Here is a 23,699-nt window from a genome sequence, read left to right as displayed (position 1 = left end):
CATGAAACATCATCACCTCCAAGAGGTGTCAGCACTTCCACGATCACCTGCAACTGTCAGAGCGTGTGACGCGGAACACACGGTGCAGGACAGGCCCCATTACACCAAGATGGGGTGCCAAGCCACACGCTGCTCGCGGAGGAGCAAGCAAGGCTGCAGAGAGGAATGGCAGTTGTTCTGGGGTTTGATCAATGCTGAACGGTGATTTAAGGGGGAAAGACGGAGTCAGGATTGTGCATGCAACTGTTTCCACCACGAATCAGGAATTGTGCTCCGTGCAGTCCGCCGGCTGGGCTCGGGCAGCGCTGCTGGGGCCAGATGGAACCACCCTCTGAAGAGTCAGCCTTGCTGTCCCCATGGCAACTTCCTCTCTGTTTCCAAAATGCCGAAAAAGACACACATCTAATCGTTTTGCACGATTTTTCAGAAACTTTTGATTCCACACCCTTCATTAATACAGTTCACTGGGAATTTTCTCATGAAAACAGAAACCCTTGGTCATGATAGGACAGATGAAAAGGCGGGCTTTTTTTAGATGGCCCCTAACTCTGCACCCCAAGACACCTATTTCGATGGGGTGTGTTTTCTTCGTCTGTTTTTCCAGGTGGAGGTCTGTGTGTCTGTGTCATCCAAAGCAGAGGTTCCTGGCAGAGAGAAGGAGCACAGCTCAGCTGGGAGGAGGGCTGCCCAGGCCCCACAGGGGACAGGCTGGCTGCTGTGCCCTCTGTGTGGACAGAGGAGAAGTCCCTGTGTCTGAGGCTTACCTCCCCAGGTGAGTGTGGCTGGTGGCCTGATGACACCGTCGGTGGAAATGAACTGCTGCTCTTTGGGAATCTGTCTTTCTGGGGATCCCCCTCCCCAGCCCCCCATTCCCCTAGGTAGCTGGTTTCACAGTCCTTATGGATTTTAAATGCAAGGCGAGAAAACTAAACTTGAAAAGTTGAAATTCCAGAATATAAGGCTGGTCAGATGTGAGGAAAAGGAGCCAGACTGCTGGGTAACTGCTGCTCACTTAGTCTACTTTGAAAACTCAGGAAAAAAGACCCAAAGACCATCACTTCCTCTGCTTTGAGCTTTTCCTGATCCTGGGAACAGAGAACATGGAAGGAAAGCTAAGGTTCACAGCAGACGCATCTTGTCTACAAGCAAGGGTTTTACTAACGTTAATAAATCCGATGGCCATTCCCAGCTTGATGAATTTGCCTTAAACATGTAAATAATATCCAGTGTATTGCGATTTATTTAGCCCAGCAAGTTAAATTTGAGAGAGAGCAGGGGTGGTCTGGAAAACAGTGGCTTCTCCTGACTTCTAGAAGGCAGTTCTCTTTGGGGGGTAAATAGTAAAACAAGAATTTCAAGGAGGGCTGGGGCTGGGGCTCCGTGGTAGAGCGCCTGCACAGCATGCACAAGGCCCTGGGTTCAATCCCCAGAGCTATGGAGAAAAAAGAATTTAATATAAGCGAGTAGAAACCTACGTGGAGGGACAAGTGGGGTAGTGAGAGCTGAGGGACACGGAGAAGGGCTGGCCTCCCCTGGCTCGTCCCCTTCACTTGTGCAGCTGTACTTTAGCCCTTTCGGCAGGACTTTCTATTTGCACTGAGGCCTAACCTGACCCACCAGCAGCTCTGCTGAGAGCCCTGCACCCAGCGCTGGCAGGCACCCAGAATCAGCAGAAGGGAGGAGCCCACAGACTGCTCTGCCCTGAGCACCCAGAGCCTCACCCGGGAGTCCTGCAGACCTGCCCATCCTCCTGCCCAGCAGGGCTGCCCCAGCTTCCACGGTCATTCATACATTTCAACTAACGGTCTGGGTTGCTCCTGGGGTGGGCAGAACAGGGACAAGAGGGTGACCTCAGAGCTCACTTCCTAGGGAAGACAACTACCAACGCTTGCAATGGGACACAATAGAGGACAACAGCACAGGTGTGGCCAAGACTCCCCAGGAGGGACCCCTAAGCAGGGCCTGAACAAAGCCAGGATCCCACCCCTGCAAGCTTCCAGGGAAATCACAAGGGTGAGCAGGGACTCGTCAGGTGAGCAGGGACTCGTCAGGTGAGCAGGGACTCGTCAGGTGAGCAGGGACTCGTCAGGTGAGCAGGGACTAGTCAGGTGAGCAGGGTCTAGTCGGGTGAGAAGGGACTCGTCAGGTGAGCAGCTCAAAGGGAGGCGGCCCGACCCGAAGCTCAGGGGGCACAGGGTGCAGGATCCACAGGAGCAGGGGCTCCCACAGTCACTTGCTGCTGTGTCCAGCTGGGACCACAGAGATGCAGAGGAAGGAGGTCCAGGGAGTGCCTACGGAAACCCAGGGAGAGAGACAAACCGAGCACTACAGGTGGTGACCAGGAAAAAGGACAGCACTTGGGATGAACTTTGAAGGCTAGAACAATGGGATTTGTTCACAGACTCCATGGGGGTGGTGGAGGGTGGGGGGTGGAAATTCAAGAAGGTCCAAGATGTGTGGCCTGAATCTGGGCAGACAGGAAAGCTGGCTACCAGTGGGACAGTGAGAGAGTAAAGGACAGGAGGGAAGGGACCAAGGGCACAGAAGAGAGCAGGTAGGGGGTCAAGGGACATCGGGGCAGATGGGGGAATTAAGGGAACAGTGGATCAAGGGGACATCAAGAAGGTTTGAGGTTCATATATGAAAACACAACCAGTGTAACTTCACCTCATGTACAACCACAAGAATGGGAAGTTGAAGTCTACCCATGAATAATATGTCAGAATACATTCTAGGAGGCTGAGACAGGACAACTCTAAGTTCAAAGCCAGCCTTGGCAAAAGCAAGGTTTTAAGCAACTCAGTGAGACCCTGTCTCTAAATAAAATACAAAACAGGGCTGGGGATGTGGCTCAGTAGTTGAGTGCCCCTGAGTTCAATCCCCAGTACCCCCCCCCCAAAAAAAAATACATTCTACTATCACATATAGCTAAAAAGAACCAATAAATTTTTTTTTAATAAAGGTTTTGGTTGGGGGTAAAAAGTGTGTGGGTATGTGTGTGTGTGTGTGCGTGTGTGTTGCTGAGGACATATCCCAGGACCTTGCATCTCTAGGCAAGTGCTCCTCCTGAGATACACCCCCAGCCTGAGGGCTCTTTGCACACATTCTGGCTTGGGGTGACAGTGCCCAGCAGGCAGCGAGGTATAAGAGCCTGGAACACAGAGTCCAGGGCAAGACCCCTTACAGAAGCACCTGGCCAGTCTTTACACCTGCAAAATTCTTCCACCCCACGCTCTCCAGATGGGTCCACAGTCCTCAGCAGAACTCTCTCTCCACCCTCCAGGAGAGACCCACTTCCCCCTGGCTCTGCGGCTCGCCTCATGGCCAGTCCTTCTTTGGCCAGCCATTTCACAGACAGAGGAGACCAAATACCCAAGGATACCTTTGCCTGGAAAATGCTGTCCTAAGCCAACACCAGACGATGACACACAGGTCCCAGAGAGGACAGCTCAGCCAGGATGGTGCTCGCTCTCCAGACAGTTTTCCAAGCACTCCTGCTCCCTCTCCAGGGCTCTGCCAGGCAGTCCCCTCTGAGGGCTCCAGGAGCACGCCCCAGTGCCCCTTGAAGTGTCACCATCCCCACTAACAGGAAGCAAGCAAACTTACAGGCCACAGTACCAGGGGGCCAGCCCACAGCGGGGAACATCTCAGCTCCTCGCCGCCGGCCAAGGTCAGGGGCATGTTTCACCCTCCTTTTCCTTTGGAGACTTCTGTGTCCCCCTGGACACCCAGTAGCGCTGCGTGTCCCTGCAAGCAGACCCCCTCCACTGCCGTCCCTTAGAACTTATTGATCACACAAAGTAATTAGTGGCAGAGCTCAGAAAGCACTCCATTTGCCACCTAACCCTGGAGCCACGACCTGGAGCACGAGCTGCGAGGGGCCCACGCAGGGACAGGGGCGCACGCTGCAGCCTCACGGCTCCTTGCGGTGGGCCTGGACCCGGAGGGTCTGTGCCTACCCCTGAGGACCTGGGGCTCCGGCCGCACTTCGCGCGTGCGCAGCTCCCACGGGCACGTGTCGGGAGAGTGAGTCGAGGCAGGGCCTGGGAAGGCTGCGGAGGACCGAGGGCAGAAAACGGCGGCAGGAGCGCTTCCCTGGGAACACCAGACGGGATCCGAACACTTGGCAACCCAAGCGGAAGAGGCAGAGCCGCGCACGACCCGTAAACAGCTGAGCAGGAACAGGGGTGCAGCGTCCAGCAGGAAGGGAGCAGCGTCCAGCAGGAAGGAAGCAGCACTCAGGCGGCGCTGGACCCAGCGAGCCCCGCGGGCATCAGGAGGAGGGGCCGGACGGCTGGGAACTTAAGTCCTCCTGCACCCACAGCTGAACAAACTGGACCAGGGGAGAGCCAAGACCATGGTAAGAAAGGGTGTGGCCCGGGGTCGGGGACCCAGACAGAGGGGCGGTGTCACGGCTGCCACCTGGCCACCAGATCTTCATGTCTGCAGAACCTTCCAACATCCTTCTAAGCCATGAAGGGTTCCCTAGAGAAGCCTCCTGCATCAGGGAAGAGGCTGTGCAGGCTCCCTGCAGGAGCTTCTCCCTCTCCATAGCCCCCAGGAGAGCACTTCACAGTTTGCCCTCTTTAGTCTCAACTATGAATACTTTCAGAGGTAACTTCTAGTGCTTCACCCTAACCTCTCAAAAGTTCCACCAACTGGGTACCTGCCTGTCCACCCAGCTGCTGTGCCTTGGACCTGGTGGCTCTCTGTAAATAACCCAGCCTGGCTTGGTCAGGGATAGGACTTGGCTTTCCAGTTTGGTTTTGCACATTGAAATAACAAACCCCAAACTGTATTCCACCTTCAGCTAACAGGCACGTGAGAGGAGGAGGAGAAGAAATAAATCCATTAATTATAGTTCTATGTACTTTTCATTAATTATTTGTTCCTTAAAGCCAAGGAACACGAAATTAGACGTTGTCTGTGAAAAGCTTTAAAAAGTTACGAATGTTTTGCAAATAGAAGGCATTATATCCCCACGTGAAAGGAATCACCCTGGCTCCTGGTGGGAACTGCGAGGAGTATGAAACCTTCGCATTTTATGGAACGGAAACAGAAAGCAAGTATTAAAGAGCATCTCCAAGACAAACTGGAGATTCAAAACAGATCCAAGGTGTTAGACTCGACTGTCCCCCAAAGGCCCGTGTGTGAAAAGCTGGGTCCCCCCCATCCCTCGCCACTGGCAGTGGCAGAACTGTTAGGAGGTGGGGCCCAGCGGGTGGTCTCTGGGTCACTGGGATGTGCCTTCGTAGGGGGCAGCAAAACCCAAGCCCCTTCTTCTTCCTCTTTTGCTTCCCGTCCATGAGGTGAGCTACTTTGCTTGGCCACTGGCTCCCATCAGGACATGCTGCCTCATCACAGGCCAAAAAGCAGAACTAATCCATCCTGGATGGAAACTTCCAAAACCATGAATAAAAAGAAAAGAGAGAGAGAAAAGAAAAGAAAAAGAAGAAACCTTTTCTCTTTGTAAGTTGATTATCTCAGGTCTCTGTTACAGTAACAGAAAGCTAAGGCTGTAGGTGTTCTAACAGGATTACTTTTCTTCACCATTTTCTTCGCAGCTTGATGTGGTTTTCAGCAAAGATGAGAAGAAAGTCCAGGAGAATTACCACTTCAGTCCAATCCACGATGCGGCGAGAACAGCCATGATCAAACAAAGGCTAGCCACAACCAGTGTTCACCAGACACGTGCCCCGTCCTTACTCAGCCTTCCAGCAAGACCTTCTCATCCCGTCGCCCCTCTGGGAAGCCAGCCTTCCTGCCTCTGAGACATCTATCTGCTGCTGCTCCTTTCACAAGTCCTGGGCAGACCTCCTGTGCCCAGCCACTCACCCGGAAGACCTCCTTCCTCCAGAACCCTCTGGGCCTCTGGTGGAGCCCTTTCCTCTCTTCTCAGGTGGCTCTCTGTGTCCCCCACAGGAGAGGTGAACAACCCCTCAGGCATCTTTTATAAGGGCACTAATCCCACTCCCTACCCAAGGACCGCCTGAGGTCCCCACCTCTTAGTACTACCAAAGGGGGGATGACATTTCAATGCACAAATTGGGGGGTGGGCCACAGGCATTCAGACCACAGCATGCAGCCTCTCCCTGAAGTCTCTCTCTGTGACCAAAGTAGTCTGAGCTCTGCCTCCGTCTCCTCGCTGGGGGCCGTCCCCCAGTGCAGCAACTGGCACGCCCGCCCATCCTTGCCCAGTGTGGGGAGAGAGCTGTGTCTTTTGATCTCTGTGCCCCAGGGCCAAGTGCTGGATATCTGGGGAGTTTAGGAGGAGAGAAAGGAGGCAGGGAGGGACGGGTGCAGGACAGCTCACCACCCTTAGGGCCCACTGACCTTCTGTCGAAGCTTTCTAGAACCAACCCACTGACCTCCTTGTCCAAGCTTTCTAGAACCAACCATGCAGCCCAAGACTTGATGGCAAACCTGCTCTCCATGTGCTATCTTTGCTACTTGCTTCTCATACACACCTTCCATCTTCTCCTTAGTCCCCAAGTCCCCAACGGCAGGCACTGGGTCTCCGACCACACCTGCCCAGCACCCAGCTTGGCAATACATACACTGACATAACAGCTTCCGTCTACTGAGCGCTGACTACGGCCCTGGCCCCCTCCCAGCTGGTGAGCATCCACGTGACCTTACCTGATCCTTCAGAAACCTAAGAGGTGAGCAAAGAGTTAACTCTAGAAAAGGGCAAGCCAAGGTGCAGAGAGTTAGGATCTCCCCGAGGTCACTCAGCCTTAGAGAGCTGGACCGGAGCCCAGGAGCCCAGGAGAGACATCGAGGAGTGGCAGATCAAAGCAATCCCCAAGGGCAAAGACTTCCTGACAACCAGGAGGCAACACATCTAAAATCCTTCCAAACACAGACGGACGGGACCGGGCAAAGGAGCCCACAGAGGCTGGCGCTCAGGCCTCGTCTCTGCCCCAAAGGGGCCTCCCCAGTGGTCACTGGGCAGGAGGCAGCCTCCTCCATGCAGTCAGCAGAACAGGGACCTTTCCCTAGGGCCCAGATTTTAGAAGCTCAACCAATAAACCATGTTACCCCAATCAAAGGGCATGACTCACACTCCAGAGCTGTGCCCTAAGAGATCCATTATGTAACTCCATCTCCATTCAACGTTCAACTTTATCAGAACACAAATGCCATGATCTTCCTGGACTAACTGACTATGCATAGCCAGTTGTGAATCTACGTAAGCTTTTTATTTTTTTATTCCTCTTCAGATGTATAAAAATATTTTAGGGCTGGGGCTGTAGCTCAGCGGCAAAGCACTTGTCTAGCAAGCGTGAGGCACTGGGTTCCATCCTCAGCACCACATAAAAATAGACAAAAAAAAAATAAAGGCATTCTGTCCATCTACAACTACAAAAAAAAAATTAAGAATTTAATCCCCAGACCTCAGTCTACTTCTATCTAGTTTAGAAGTAAAAAATTTGAATCTTATATTTCAATAGGATTTTAAGGGTTTAAAAAAAATATAACATCTGCCCTGCATGGTAGTACACACCTGTAATCCCAGCAACTCAGGAGGTTGAGGCAGGAGGATCAAAAGTTCAAGACCAGTCTCAGCAACCTAGTGAGGCCTTGTCTTACAAAATCAGATAGGGCTGGGAGTTCATCAAATCCTCCATGCCCCCGACCACCACATTATGAATCAGCAGCCTTAAATCAGAGAAAACATTCAGCATTTGGTTTTTTGGCTAATTTCACTTAGCATTATATTCTACAACTCCTGCAAATGCCATGATTTTATTCTCTTTTATTGCTGAGTAATATTTCATTGTGTATATATATACCACATTTTCTTTATCCATTCATCTACTGAAGGGCATCTAGGTTGGTTCCACAGTTTAGCTATTGTGAATTGTGCTGCTATAAACATTAACATGGCTATATCCCTATAGTATGCTGTTTTTTAAGTCCTTTGGGTATAAACCAAAGGTATAAACCTAGTCAAATGGTGGTTCCATTCCCAGTTTTCCAAGGAACCTCCATACTGCCTTCCATATTGGCTGCACCAATTTGCAGTCCCACCAGCAATGTATGAGTGTACCTTTTTCCCCACATCCTTGCCAACACCTGTTGTTGTTTGTATTCTTAATAGCTGCCATTCTGACTGGAGTGAGGTGAAATCTTAGAGTAGTTTTGATTTGAATTTCTTTAATTGCTAGAGATGATGAACATTTTTTCATATATTTGTTAATTGATTATATATCCTCTTCTGAGAAGTGTCTGTTCAGTTCCTAGGCCCATTTATTGATTTGGTTATTTGGGTGTTTTTTTTTGTTTTGTTTTGTTTTTTTTTAGTGTATAGATACATCAAAAGAGAAAAGGGGAGGGAGAGAAGGGGGGTAGGAAAGACAAGGGAATGAGATAGACATCATTACCCAAAGTACATGTATGAAGACACAAATGGTGTGACTCTACTTGTGTACAACCAGAGACATGAAAAATTGTGCTCTGTATGTGTACTATGAATTGTAATGCATTCTGTTGCCATACATAACAAATTACAATAAACAAAGAAAAATTTTTTTTTAAAAAAAAAGATAGGGCTGGGAATGGAGCTTAGTGGTAGAGTACACCTGGGTTCAATCTCCAGCAACAACAACAAAAGTGTACTATTTATCTGAATAGCCAGAGAAGAACAAAAACAAACTCTCAACCCAGTCAACTGTCAATGTCACCTGCACCCTATAGATTCTGCATGTACAATGTCCAAAGGGAAGCACAGGGACACTGTATGGGAGCAAGACACCTGGCAAAGGGCAAACCAAGTGAAAGCCTGGCAGTGTCCCATGTGCCCACCAATAACAGGGGGAGGCACACAGGTGCATTTTCTAGACACTCAGACTCGTCCCGGTGAACGTTCCAGCACCCTCCACATACCGCACACAGCTCCCGAAGGAACCGCCCCTCCACACGACTGCCTCGTTTCAGAAACAGAGCCCTGCTAAGGACCACAGCATAAGTGTGCTCTCCTTTAGAAGACACGGAGGGACCCAGCTGGAGGCCACCACCCCATAGTGGTCCCCAGCAGCCTCCAACACCACGGCCTTGGCACTATCCCCACTGCCTGGCACAGGTGAGAGAAGGTGTGTCCCTGGAACAGGGCGAGGCAGTGACTAAGCGGCCAGGCAGATGGCAAGAACCCAGACACCCAGACACCAAACACCCAGAGCCAGGGAGACAGGGCATGACATCTCCATGAGCAAACCGCCACCGGCTGAGCTGCCCTCTGCCCTGCATGTCTGCACTCACTCCCCTGGGCAGCTCCATGAAGGCTGTGCACAGACAGAGAACGATGTCCACCCGTGTCATGAACCCTGCTCACTGTCTACCAGGCAACGCCAGCCTGAGGAGCACCCAAGGGCAGGGGAGTGCCACACAGCACACACCACCCTGAGATGAGCACCCCACACCATACTTGGCTCCCCACCCAGAGGATGCAGGTGCCTGTGGACATGACCACACTAAGTGCCACCAGGCCGAGGGGCACTGGTGCATCCTGCTCCCGCCAACCAGCACAAAAACAGTCTCCACTCCAGTGGTTTCCAACCTCTCGGTGAAAGGCTGCCTTTGATTAGCTGATCGCCACCTACTGAACTGGTTGTCATCTCGACAGCTTTAGGGGCAATCACTTAGGAGGCCAGGCGGTGTTGACAGTGGCCTGAACCCTGGAAGGGCCAAGGCCCTGGCTACAAGGGGAAGACTTGAGGGCATGTGCAGAGGGAGGGCAGGGCCTCCCTCCAGGGCACAGGCCTACAGCAGGAGCATCCACTGTCAGGTGAACCATGGGCATATCTCCCAGTCTTCCACCTGCATGCTCAGGCGTGGGACCACAAGCAGACCAGACCTATGGGTCTCATAGAGTGGTCATTCAGAAGGGACGGAGCCAGGTAGCACATGGATATGGCAGCAGCCAGTTGCTCCCTGTGCTGGCCCTCATTCCTCCACTGTGGCTCCAAGTGTGCCCCAGGCAGGAGGTCAGGACAGTGGGGGAGAGACCAAGAGCAATCTGTAGTCCTAAATCCTGGGAGTGCAGCTCCATGGTAGCACTCGAGAGGTTCTGGGTTCAATACTCAGCACCAAAGAATGAAAATAAAACTCTGTGTGTGTGTGTGTGTGTGTGTGTTTATCACCAGACTGTTTATTGCCCTTAATCTATTAAGTAGAATTTAATTCCTATGTAAAATAACACAAAGGTCCTATACCTCCGGATGAGACGGTCCATTAACGTAGCTGCCTTTGCCCTGAATGACACTGTAGCAAACAGCAACTCTCCCCACCTAGGATCAAGATGATGCAAACCCAGATTTTTAGAATAAAGGGATGGGAAGGGAAATGAAAGCACCATACCATTTCAATGCCAAGTTCACAGGCATTTTCACCGTAACATTCGTCCCACTGTCTATGGGAGGGGGAGTAGCCTCCATCCCCAGGGTCCCAAAACCAATATGGCAATACTTTTGGAGGACCCTAAAACGTTCTCACACCCATATTGGCCAAATTATGTTGGTATATCATGCACATGTGCAAATATGTAACAATGAGTTCCACCATTATGTACGACTATAATGCACCAATTAAAAAAGGTAGGGAAAGGGCTGGGGTTGTGGCTCAGCAGTAGAGCACTCGCCTAGCACATGTGAGGCTCTGGGTTCGATCCTCAGCACCACATAAAAATAAATAAGTAAAACAAAGGTATTGTGTCTGACCACAGCTAAAAAAATATCTTTTTAAAAAAGGTGGGGGGAAATTCTCACACCAAACTTCCCTTTAGGAATCAAATAGAATATAATTTTTAAAAAGTTCAATGTAGTATTATTGAAAATAGAGAAAACGAGCAGTAGTCTCAATGTCCTGAAATTGCTTTAAAAAAAAAAATCACCATATGGCCACAGAGTAGGATATTATACAGTGATCAGAAGTAGTATTTGGGTACAATATTGAAATCACATGGAAAATGTTCATGATAGAATGCTTAAAAAGAAAAAGTATATAGATTCTATACATGATTCAAAATTAATCAATAAAATTCTACATATGATTTTGTAATTAATCAATCAATAAGTCTGGAAAGAATTTAATGTTTACACTGATCATCCCTAGAGGTAGTAGAATGTAGTAATTTCAGTCTTTTATTTTCTTCTGTGTGTGTGTGTGTGTGTGTGTGTGTGTGTGTGTGTTAGACACTGGGAATTGAGTTGGGGAGGCTCTACCACCTAGCTATATCCCCAACCTTTTTTTGGGAGGAGTACCAGGGATTGAACTCAGGGGCACTTCAACCACTGAGCCACGTCCCCCAGTCCTATTTTGTATGTTATTTAGGTCTCACTGAGTTGCTTAGTGCCTTGCCATTGCTAAGGCTGGCTTTGAGCTCAGGATCCTCCTGCCTCAGCCTCCCAAGCTGCTGGGATTAGGGGTGGGTGGGGCCACCATGCCTGGCTCCTCTTTGTTTCTCTTTGTATTTCCTAATTATCTTCAGGAAGCACAAATTCAGGAAAAGAAAACTATTTTTTTCTGCAGGTGCCAATGGGAGTGGCCCCTCCAAGCCAGGCCCCAGTCCTGGATGCCAACTGTGCTTGGAGATGGACGGGGAAGACCGAGTCCAGGCCAGGCCAGTCCCAGGAGTGGCCTCCATCTCCTCAACAACTCACCCACCCCCTTCCCAGCTGGTGTGTGACTCAAACGCCACAAAGGTTCCAAAGCGTCCTGCCATGGAGGGTATTTATACAGAAGACAGCACATATCCCAGCCACCAATTCCAAGGAAACTCCTGCTGGGGCTGGGGCTCAGGACTGTGATGGGCTCTTTCTCTGCCCTGTTGCCATGGAAGGTTCTCAAGAAACAGAAGGTCTGTCCTGCCAGGCACAATTACATTCGTGTCTCCTGGGAACTCTCTTTAGTCCCCATGGACAGTGTCACAGGAAGTATATGTCAATGTGTGGCTAATGATTCTATGTCATGAAGCCAAAGAGAGAATCTTCAAGATCAAATGCAATTTTTTTTTCCAAACATGAGAGTCACAGTCTTGTTCTCTGGATGACCTGGACCCTGCTGCGTGAAGGGACACCTGAGGAGAGGCCTTCCCAGCCTCCCCTCAGCCCCACGCAGACAGCTGCTGCTGCAGGCCTCGGCTTCACCCCTAGGAGATGGGCGTACACTCTGACAGACGCACCCAGAGACCCTGCAGGACACAGAGCAGAGGGGCTTTCAAGGGCCTGTGTGGCAGAACTGCCATGGGCAAGACAGGCAGAGAGCAGGGAGCAGAACTGAGAGCAGAGAGGAGGTCAGAGCGAGTGTACCACAGGGCCGGGAGGCCAAGCTTGGGGTGTGGCCGGCCAGAGTCCCTCAGGGTCCTGTACAGAGGCAGGGAGAGGAATGTCACTGTCCTCCTTCACTAGCTCCTGAGTGGTCCTGATGAAGAATTTCAGACATGGGCCCAACCTCAGGCAGCTCCAGTCTCTGGAGCCAGACTACCGGGGGTGGTCACAGGCCACTGTGTGACATTGGACAACTTCTTTCCTAGTATCTGTGCAATGGGGACAGCAGGCCCATCTATGTCACAGAACTGCTAGGAGGATGAAATTCGTAATAGATGTACAGCACTAAGGCCACAGCCTGGCGCACAGTGAACAGCCCTCTGTGTTGGGAACTGCTGTTGCTATGAGCTGATCAAGGGCCCTGGGTTAAGGCAGGTCTGGCCAGAGGTCAAGGAGCCAGAAGAAAGCAGCCTGGCCTCCTTCTGTGGGCTCTCCTGCTCTTTCCTTAGGACAGACCAATGAGCCTGAACCATGGAAATCCCGGCCCAGCTCTGCACAGGTTGCCAGCCCTGGGGCCACAGACGATGGGAACAATGCCTAGTTGTGCCCCTGCCAGCTGCAGGCCCAGCCCATTTCTGGAGAACAGTGGCCAGCCAGCACACAGGAACCACAAGCCTCCATCTGCAAACCCCAAGACAGGAAGTCCACGCACACCCAGAGAGTCCCTGCCACACCCAGTGTGGAGGAAGGACTGGCCAGGGTGGATGGCGCGGGTCTTTCCCCCCTGAAGTCTCACTCAGACAATCTCCAGTCCCTTTAGGACCCGTTGCTCACAACACCCAATTCCTGACCTTAGTGCCACTCCAAGAGGCCAGCCCCGGAGTCCTGTCTGCAAAGAGAAAAGCGAGTCATTTGGCAGGGGCCCCACATATGAGGTGGCTTTGTAACATGAGCAGCGTGTCCACTAACAACTAGAGCACGACCATTAAGTTCATTACACCTGTCACTCTGCCAGCTGAGTCTCCAAATTGCCCACGATGAAAGTACATTATGCCCAAGGAGTGCCACCCAGCCTCCTCCTCCCAGGGCAGCACCACTTATCTGGTGCAGACAATTTGTTCCCAGTGTGTACACCTGCAGAAGGAACACAACTGTCAACAGTTTGGAACTAGGCTGTGGGACCTCAGGCTCTGAGCAGCTCAGAACAAAGTGTAGGTCTGGGAAGAAGACTAGGTACCCTATTCCCTGGTGTGCGGGAGGAATGTGGGTGTGGACCAGAGCTGGGGCCTGGGAGCAGCCTAGCAAATAAAAGGACTGGGAGTTGCTACGTGGATTCTGTGGCCCTGCAGCACAGCCAAAAATAAAAGCAGGAGACACACCCTTTTCATTTCCGAACCAAGTCCCAGCGTTCTAGGCAGCAGGCGGAGACCTTGCCTGCAGCTGCACAGCCACCAGGCCCCGGGAAGCAGCGCCCGCCAGCCAGGGCTGCAGAGCACTTGCAGTGCTAGCTGTTGCAGACAGCAGTAATTTATTTATCCCTGTCATGTAACATTAACAATCTGTCTGGAGCTTGGCAAGCACCAACTTGCACTGTCATATAAACTGTCTGCCAAACTTAAAGTTTCATAAATGCTTCTCTTTTTCCAGCAGACAATAAAGCATCATTAAAAAAAAAAAAAGTTGCCATCCTCTGTGTTCCCTTCCTCTCTTCCTTTTCCAAAAATAAAGGTGGGGGTGGGGGGGTGGATAGAAAACCAACAACAAAAGAACCAAGAAAACAGAAGAGATCTCTCAGCAGGATTCTTAACCTTGAACATCTAAATAGATAGGGAGGGGGTCTGTGGTAGCAGGGGTCAGTGGTGAGGGGAGCACTAAGCAAAATTTGCAAAACAAAAGTACAGTCATTAAAAATTAATAAAGGGTGTGGACATCCAGCGCCCACCCCCTTCTGCTCATGGGGACTTGAGCCAGACTCTGCGTCCTCATTAAGTGCAGTCTGGCAGGCTGCCGGAGTTTTAGTGGGTTCTGGGAATGCCAATATATTAACCAGAGGACTTTTTGCATACCCTTTAGAGTTTTTATTCTAGAAAAGTCAACCATTTGGCACAGTACAGCCTTATTTTTGTCCGGGAAAGCTCTCAGCTGCCAATCAAGGGAGAAATTATAGCTATGTTCTTCGTAATTTCCAAGACCTAGCTGGAAAACAGCTTGGTGGAAAGAAAAGTCCTCAGAAAAACAGCTTAAAAGGCCAAAGTACCATTTTTAGTGGGAATTCAAAGAAAAGCAATCCATACTTAAATCACACAGAGATGCGACAACACAGACATTGTTTTCAAGTCTTCCTGTGTCAGAGGGGGAAAAATGATATTAATTAGGAATCTAAACCCAATATTTCTAAAGCAATTAAGGGTACAGGTACTTGCTTTTTTGCTCTGAGTTTCCTAACAAGAAACAAACGATGGCCACAACAAAAAAAATCTCTCCCCCCAAAAGTGGCAGGTCTCGTGGCCTACATTTTCAAAGTAGGCAGAACTTTTACACTCCCATTTTAAAACTTAAGAATCACTTTACATGGACATCATCATATAGATCAAGATCCAATTGCCACTAACTCAGCCCATGTTAGTAGAGAGCCATTTTGACATCAAAAAAATAATGGCACCGCATAAAAATGAAATGGAGATATTGTGTCCACCTACAATCAAAAAAATAAATATTTTTTAAAAAGGGTCTGCTCTTCTTTTACAGCTATGACTTCTTTTGTATTAATTCTTGCCATGAAGGACGGACACCGCATGGAGACTCCATAGGCCCAGCTGCAGAAGAAAGAAGAGAAGAAACAAGCCAAGGGCTTCTGGGAACATCTGGGCAATCTGCACTCCTGCCCAGAGCCCCAAAGAGGCTTTGGTTTTACATGATGGCACAGAGAGTGCCTCCTATACACCACCACAGGTAACTTCTCGCAGTGTAAACGCACAGGGATCCGGAGGGAGCTCTATTTCCGGCTGGCCAGAAACTACTCACAAGAGCAAAAGTCACTCTCCCCTTTCTTTCGTGCCTTGTCAGGTTGGGCAGTTACCCCTCCAGCAGCCCAGAGAAAAACCAGACTGTGCCCCATGAGCCACAAGGCTGCTCTGCCAGGCTGCTAAGTCAACCCAGCCTACAGCATGGCCCCAAACTGTAAACACCTCTGCAGACGGGTCCTCGCTCTCCCTGTGCCAGGCAAGAAAACTATTCTTAGAACACTGTCAGCAGTTGGGGGGAAATAAATATTTGTCTGTGTATGTATATATTCTGGTGGGGGAGGGGGAGGAGAGGACTGTTGAATCTCAAACGACGTGCCAACAAATTGGCACAAAATCCCTTAATAAGCAGCTGGCACTGGCTGGGTTCCACTGCAGGATTGTGGTCATGCAAACCAAGCCCCCAAGAGGATTCAAGAGACAGCCCTAAAAACCTGCTGGCAGGAGTCTTCTCCAACATAAATACAAATCTACATGAACTAGAACCATGGCCAAGGACAGCAAACTCTTCCAAGGGTAACAGCAGAATGTTGAGAAATTAGAGAAGTCTTTTCAAACAAGAGAGGAAGGTAGCTATGATGCCGTTACAGCAAACCCCTTACTGGCATTTACAGCTTCAGCCCTGATGCCTAACAGTATGTTCGATGTCAATAGCAAAGCGAAGCTCCTAAAAGAATTGAGCTTTCAAAAATCATGAGGAATTTACCCCCATGTTCTAAAAAGCACTGCTTTGCAAGGTCCATCAAATACCATTTCATGGGGATGACAGAAACCAAATATTATTATCCAATAAGTGCATGTGGGTCACATTCGGGTCTACCCATTGTGTATGTAATGACTCAAATTTGATACTAGGATCCTTTATTGAACACAAAGAAGAGAACCGTGCAGAGTGCAAAGGCAGATTCACAGATGACAGGAAGCTCGATTTAAATACTAGAAAAAGACTAACTGCAGGCGTGACCTGATGCACTGGCAGATTATCCACACACTTGACAGAACCTTCCGGGAATTCAATACACAGTCCTGGAGCTCCAGGGCAGGGACAGGCCGGCAGTCAAACTAGTGCAGAAGGCTGTTTTGAAAGGGAGTTTCCCAGCCCCTTTCCTGGGGGAAGGCATCCACCCCCATGCCAGCCATAGTTCCATATGTTGTGTGTGTGTGTGTGTGTGTGTGTGTGTGTGTGTCTGTCTGTCTGTCTGTCTGTCTCTGGGGATGAACTAGGCTTCTACCACTGAGCTACACCCCCAGCCCCCTATTTTTAAGAGACAATGCTACTCACCATCTCCATCCACCTCTACCTAAAATAACTTACGAAGTGTAGCTCTAGGGATCACCATCTCAGCTCACATCCGACAATGCCTAGCACATAGTAGGCCACCAACAAGTATGTATCACAATTGAACCCCAAGAAAGCAGCACTAAATCTTAACTCAGGAGACCAGGGATGGGAAGATGCCAAAATAATTAGAAGAGGGAAAAAAAGAAGGGAGTAGACACAGAGGAAAAGCAAAGCAAAGCAAAATGATCCAATTCTAGCTAATTAAAAGATTCTTTGGGGAAAACAAAAATATTACGCTAGTTTATGTGGCCAGTGCCGCTCAGCAATCATTCTTCCGCTCGGCTGGAAGCTAGGAAGCCCCACTCGCTTCAGGGAGTTTCTCGCCATCCTGACCGCCAGGGCAGTGGCTCTCCAGGTGACCGGGAGCCCAGGTGCTCAAGGAGGCGCCTTCTCCAGGTGCCGCCCACCCACCACGGGTCCCTGCAGTCTCTGCTTCACCGAGAAGCCCACTCCTTTACCAATTTAAAAAAAAAAAAAAGTTTACGAAACAAGCCAACGTCTTCCCGCCACCTTAGCGACTGACCTAAACAGAGCCCACCGACTCCCACCAACCTGCTCACAGGGCGCGCCCCCAGCCCCACCCGGGGCGGCGCATCGGGCGGGGGTCGGGGCAGCCTCCTCGGGGCTGTGCAGGGCAGACCCCTCAACAAAGGCAAGTGCGGGCCGGGCTGGGTGCTCTTCGCTTCCTGTTTATTCCGCCGCGAGGGTCGGAGAGAATTCCACACTCGCCTGCTTCCTCCGGGACTCGAGACCCCGCCGACGGGTAAAGCAGCCGCCCAAGACAATCGACTTCCCAGCCAATGCCTGGAGCTCCGGGCGGCCCCGCGACGACGTCAACGCGCGCGGGGGGACCCGGGGAGACGCCGCTGAGGCGGGTCCGAGGGGCTGGGGAGCCGGGAGCGCGGGGTGCTGGGGCGCGGGGTGCAGGAGCCCGGGGAGGGGTGCGGCCCGCCCCCGCCCCACTTCCTTCCCGCAAACTCCTTGGCAAGGTCCTGCCCGGTCTTCCCGCTTCCTGCTGACCTCCAGTCCCCCTGCCTGCAGCGGTTCACCGAGAGGCCTAAGAGTGCAGACACTTTGGGCAGCCACCCCCGCGCCCATCCCGGCCTCCGGGCGGGGCGGACCCGAGTCCTGCAACAGCGGGACACAGGGTGGGGGTGGACGAGGTTCTCGCAGCCGAGCACGCTGTCCCCCCAGCCAGCGCCTGGGACGCCCCGGTGCCCACCCGTGACACAGCCTCACGGACCTCGCGCAGGTCTGGGGGGGGGGGGACGCGCCGCGCAGGGAGGGATCGCGGCGCCGGGCCGCTCCCTCCGGCCCCGCAGACGGCGCAGGCTGGCGGACGTCTCGGTCCAGGAGCGTCCTGTCCGGAGTCCCGGCCCCCCTCGGCCGCCCTCCTCCCGCCCCAACGCGGCGGTGAACTTCAGCCAGCCGCAGCGACCACAGCGGCCACCCCGGGTCGGCACTCACCTGCGGCCGGCCCTCGGGAGCGGAGGCGGGGGACCGCCCGCAGTGCGGCTCGCGGGGCCACCCGGGCCTGCGGGCTGCGGGGGAGGGGCGCCGGGCCACCGCGGCGGGGGTGCGCAGCGGGCCGGCGGGGAGCGCGGCGCGGCGCGCCGGGTCTCTTTAAGAGCCGGGGACCTTCCACCCGGGCCGCCCCCGCGCTCCCCGCCCCCCTTTCACTTTCCCAGGGACTCGCAGCCTGTCTGGCGGCGGCGGCGGCAGCTCCTCCCCGGCTCGCCGAGGATCCCCGGCCGGCCGCGGCGGCGCGCGGGGCGGGCAGGGCCAGCGGATCGCGCCGGGCCGGGTGTGCAGCCTCGGGCGGGGGGCGCAGGGGAGCCGGAGCCCGGACCGCCGGGGAGGTGTCCCGCCTCCAGTCGCCGGGGGAGAGGCCCGCCTCCCGCCGCCGCCGGCCTCCAGCCGTAACTGTGCGCGCCGAGGCTGTCGGTCTCCAACTCCGCCAGCCTCTGCGCCCTCCTCCTCCCCGCGCTGCGGCGGGGACCCGGCGCGCCGCCAGGCCGCGGGGGCGGGGGAGGGGTCCCCGCCCAGACCCCGCGGCGCGCAGCCCGCACCGACCTCTGCCGGCTGCGTGCGGGGAGGCGAGCGGGCGCCCAGGCCGCGGGACCCCCGGCTCAGCGGGGTGGCCGGCCGCCCTCCGGCGCAGGGCTCCGGCTCGTGGGGCGCGCGCCCACCGCCGGCCGCACCGGGAACTCCAGGCGGCGCGGAGAGGCGGTGGGCAGGGGCGCCGAGGAGCCGGCTGGCGGTCTGCAGAGCGGGGACAGTCTCGGGAGGGGGTGCTGGCCTGTTCAGTGCACCTATTACCGGCCGCGGGACTTGGGCACCAGCTCAGAAACACGCAGAGGGACCGCAGGACACCTAGTATGAGGCCAATACTCGGTGAGCCCGCGGGGCTGGACTCCACTCTGTGGCCCTCTTAGGACCCCGCCCTCTTGAAGGGAAATGGCTTCGGACTGGAGGTCAGATGGATTTTTCCTCTTGAAACTGTGACTCTTTCTCCTTGAAGGCCAGGACTTGACCTCCACTTGGGTGCAGAAAACACGTCATTTTGTTCTCCAGATGTACAAGCATTAACACTGACCACCCCAACCATGTTTGATGGAGATGGATGACCGCGCTGGCACACTGGTGTTTGAATAAATTAGGAAGTCCCTTATGCCAAAATTAGGAAGTCCCTGTGCCAAAGCAAAAGCCCCCTCAGGTGTACTACACTACCTGGATTTTCAGGCTGGGTTTAACAAAGATGCAGCTCATTAAAGGGATAAGGATTTTCAAGTCTTTCCCCTGCCCCCTCCAGAAAGTTGACCAGCGCATACTTCCATAATACAAGAGAAATGGGTCTTTGGAAATCTGAGCACGCCACCCTCGATCTAGATTTACCTCAGTGTTCCATGACAAATGAGTGAACCAGTAACCTTTCAGTTAGTGGAATGTTGGCTTTGTTCAATTTCCTCTCAGTCTTCAGCTAGTCTAGTCAGCCGTCATGATAATCACTCTCATTTGGTCAGTGCTCATATGTAAGGTAATAAAAACTACCTTGATTAAGAACATTTACTAGGCTCTTTTCACTGGTTATTTTAATCTTTGAAAGAACTGTGGAAGCTATTCTCTGTTTTACAGATGAGAAGTTGAGACTATGAATGATTTCACAGTTTGCTCCCAGACCACAAAGAGATGGTTAACAGTGCTAACTGGGTACATTTAAAGCTGGGTGTTGAACCAGCATACCACACTGCCACCTACCTACAGCAGTTTTGACATCCAGTTCTTTGGAGCAAAGCCCGAAGCAACTGACAGCTTCTGCTCTTTCCCAAGCACTGTGCGGGTCCCCTTGGGAATGCCCTGGTCCCCAACTAATGGAGAAGCATGTAGACTAGTGGATGAACTGTGGATCTGGCTGCTAGGGCAAACTTTTAAAAAATGAGCAGTGAGTTGGTAAGTGCTTAATTATCTGAACCTGATAAGCATACACTTTGTTTGTATGTTATGTACACAAGTGCCCACTACACTGACAGCCGCTCTCATGCTTTGGGGCTGGAGGTACTGTGCTCTTGCCCTGTTTGGATGGAAGGAAAAATAGCCTTTCTTTCTAACCCCCCCCCCCCCGCATGGAAGAAGAAAATGCTTTTCCAAATCCTCAAGACAGCTTGTCTTCTATTTCAGTGTATATCATTTAACTCCTTTAAATTGAAGGCTGAGTTTTAAAATCATAACCTCTTTTACCATTTGAGAGGAATCTTCATCTCCAATTGCCTTTTCTTGTCTTCCATGTTTTTAACTGAGAACACAGACCTCTATTTCTATTTCTAGAACAGCTAAGGGAGGAAGGTGTCCCTGGATTTTCCACTCTGTGCCCCCTGTATTTGTTTTGCATTTCAGCTGTTCCCTTCCCTTCTAAACTAACACCCTCTCTCTCTCTCTCTCTCTCTCTCTCTCTCTCTCACACACACACACACACACAAACACACACACACGTGTGCACAGACAATGACAGTGGAAGAGTTTTTGAGATACACATTTTTTGTCTGTGAAATTCACCACAATTGTATGTCCGCTTCCTCCTGACCTTTAGCAACCTGTGGTATTCAATCCGCAAACCCAGACTGAACCTCAGGAGAGCAAGAGCTTTCTTTTGCTCAGTCTAGAAGCGAATCTCTACCCCCAGTACACAATAACAGAGCCCAAAGCCCACTAAAGGCTCCAAGGATTTTTGTTGAGTGAGTGGAGCCTGGTATTGAGATACACGAGTAAACAATACTGAAGTAAAATATTACTTCACTGGTTAGAAATCAGCTAAAATTGGCTTCAAGGAATAGGAAGTGAAGTTTTTTTTTTTTTTTCACCGTAAATGTATTGTTTTATTTCATGACACGTATGCCCCGCCCATGCTTGGTCCATGGAAGGTTACTAGCCAGTCATCTAAGGAAACAAAAATAAAAAAGGCAAACATGAGCAGTTGTTGAAAAAAAGTGAATCTGAGGGCCCAAAGTGACCACAAGATAAATGTGAGTCAGAGGACATAATTCCTCGACTTGGATCACACACATAACATTTAGATGAAACTTAAGCTTTCCAGAATGATCCATCCTACTCTTTGTACCCTTTAATTTAAATAAGAATCAGAGGAGGAAACAAGATGGAGAAACTTACATCGTGAGTAATTCTGGTTCTAGGAAAAGTGAGACCTCCAGCCTAGACAGATACCCAGGATCAGAATCCACGGATGAGCATCTCCAGGAGACGTGCCTCCACAATGCCACGGGTACGTCTCATCCCGTTCCCGGCACCATTTTGCCTCACTGTTCATCTGTAAAGTGGAGACAACACTAATTCCTGTCTCCTGGGATCTTTTGTGACATTGGCCATCTGCCCATATAAATACTCCCCGGGATTCTGCTACTCCTCATGCTCCAGGACCCACAAATTGCATTCCTCCTTCTTTGGGATGAGGACTAAAATCATCCAGAAGCACTGGCAGGTGCCTGTGATCCCAGCTACTCAGGAGGCTGAGGCAGGAGGATGGCAAGTTTGAGATCAGCCTCAGCAACTTACCATGAGCCTCTCTTAAAATAAAATTTTTAAAAAAACGAAAAGAACTGGGGATGCAACTCAGGGTAGAGAACCCCTGGGTTCAGTACCCAGTACCAGAAAAAGAAAAATTCAAGAAGGCAGAAAGAGAAATGTTTGGAACAACTTCTTTGCCTTGCTACAAAACTCTTCGTTGGGCAAAAACCAAAAACATAGTTACCTGCTCTCTCTTGAAGGAACAGGGGTAAAGGAAAACGAAAAGACAAATTACTACCTCAAACATTATCAATCTAAACCCAGTTACGTTTATTAACTGTACATCAGTGATGAAAAACTTCAGAGCAATGACACGTGTCTTTTCAAATGACTTATAAACATTCAAAAGGTCACCAGTGGCCCTTGGACACCTGCATCTCATCCGTCTGTCCTGGTCCAGCTTCTGCCTCCTCTGGTACCTGGTTGCCCCCCAAGGTAGCCCACATCCTGACAGAGCCTCTCAGGGTTCATTCCCTCTGCAGTGACCACTCGGGCCTCCCTGCGGGCCCTTTCTTTCTGGACCTCGCCTCGCCCGTAGATTGTCGGTGAGTCAACAAGCATCAGCACAGTATCTGGCCCCAAATAAATGCCCCCTACCTTTCAGTTCTTTTCACTTCCTTACAAGCAAGGAAGGTTCTCTGGGCACTTTGTGATGTGCCCAGCTGGCCAGACTGGACCCCTGATTCCCAGGGGTCTTTTCCTGGAGGGTCCCAGGAAGCATGGATAGACCACAAGAGAAATTTGGGAGAGAAAAGGCAAGCGGGAGCCATCCTGCTCTACAGGGCGGGACTGTGGGGCTCCGGGCTCCAGGAAGCCCTCCCTTCCCCTTGGCTTGAGATCCCTTTGTCCCCACCAGGCCGACCTCATCAGTGTCCCCGCGTCCTGGTCAGGGTGTGAAGGTCCCCAGCCGCTCTGTGGGTCCTGGCTTGTTGAATTTCAAGGCAGAAAGCAGTCCTGCTTGGTGAGTCCCTGCGGCTGCCCTTGGTGTGCAGTTTGCCCTGCCCCCTCCCCATGCCACAGCCAGGCTTTCTTCCCATGGCTCAGACTTGCCAGTCCCAGAACCTTCCTTGGCTTTCCACAGACGTCTCACCAGCCCCCAACTGCCCATTATACACCCCACTTTCATGCCACTTACCAAGGTTCTGTTTTTCTGACCAAATCCGGACAGGATCACACACCCGTGCATGTCCATCTTGGCTGGAGACTGGTCATCTGTAGAGACCATGCCACCTCAATCTCCCACAGTGTTCCATCAAACATGAGCGAACTAGAAGCCAGGCACGGTGGCACATGCCTGGAATCCCAGCAGCTCAGGAGGCTGAGGCAGGAGGATCACGAGTTCAAAGCCAGCTTAGCAACTTAGCAAGGGCCTAAGCAACTCAGTGAGACCCTGCCTCTAAATAAAATATTAAAAGGGCTGGGGATGTGGCCCAGTGGTTAAGCACTGGGTTCAATCCCTGGTACCAAAAAAAAGAACAACTTAATAAGGTACTTAACAAAACCCCTAAATTACAGAACTCACAGAAAAATACTCCCACTGGCTAAAATGGAAAAGACTGACAATTCTAAGCATCAACAAGGAGGGGGAGCTACGGGACTCACACAGGCAGCAATTCTACTCTTCAGAGGGCAATGAGAAGTGGGGGCAGGAGGCCCTCAACTGCGAGGAGGAAGGTGTGTGTGTCCAGTTTGTTCATTGAAATTCTGAAGAAAAAAGTGGAAACAACCCAGTGTCCATCTGTGGATAAAGGAGAAATAGATTTTGGTTCATTCACACAAGGGACGACCATGCCACCATTCTAAAATTATTAAACTGCTGGCATACACAGCATGGATCAATGTCCCAGAAACTTGAGTGGCAGAAGACAGGCACAAAAGAAGAGTTACGTGTGGTCGTATCGGTATGATGTTCCAAAGCAGAGGAAGCCAACGGATGGTGACAGAAGTCAGGACACTGGTTTCCTCTGGACAGTAAGCAGAAAGGGCAAA

The 23,699-nt window shown here is 51.6% G+C and overlaps 1 protein-coding gene across 5 annotated transcripts in view; it reads right to left on the bottom strand.

Annotated features, from left to right (window-relative positions):
- Ldlrad4 (low density lipoprotein receptor class A domain containing 4) overlaps positions 1–18,782 on the bottom strand; it is a 381,472-nt gene extending 362,690 nt beyond the window's left edge. For 3 of the 5 annotated variants that reach the window (XM_026401978.2, XM_026401982.2, XM_077792397.1), the window contains exon 1: positions 18,099–18,188. The gene's annotated coding sequence lies outside the window, so the exon portion shown is untranslated. Of the gene's footprint in view, positions 1–17,183; positions 17,440–18,098; positions 18,189–18,704 lie in introns of those variants that run through there. The other 2 variants (XM_026401980.2, XM_026401979.2) reach the window with 2 other exon arrangements.
- Between the last annotated feature and the right edge of the window lie 4,917 nt (positions 18,783–23,699).

The sequence above is a fragment of the Urocitellus parryii genome, chromosome 13, assembly GCF_045843805.1.
Source record: "Urocitellus parryii isolate mUroPar1 chromosome 13, mUroPar1.hap1, whole genome shotgun sequence".
NCBI classification, from domain to species: domain Eukaryota; kingdom Metazoa; phylum Chordata; class Mammalia; order Rodentia; family Sciuridae; genus Urocitellus; species Urocitellus parryii.
This window is presented reverse-complemented; position numbering and strand designations above follow the sequence as displayed.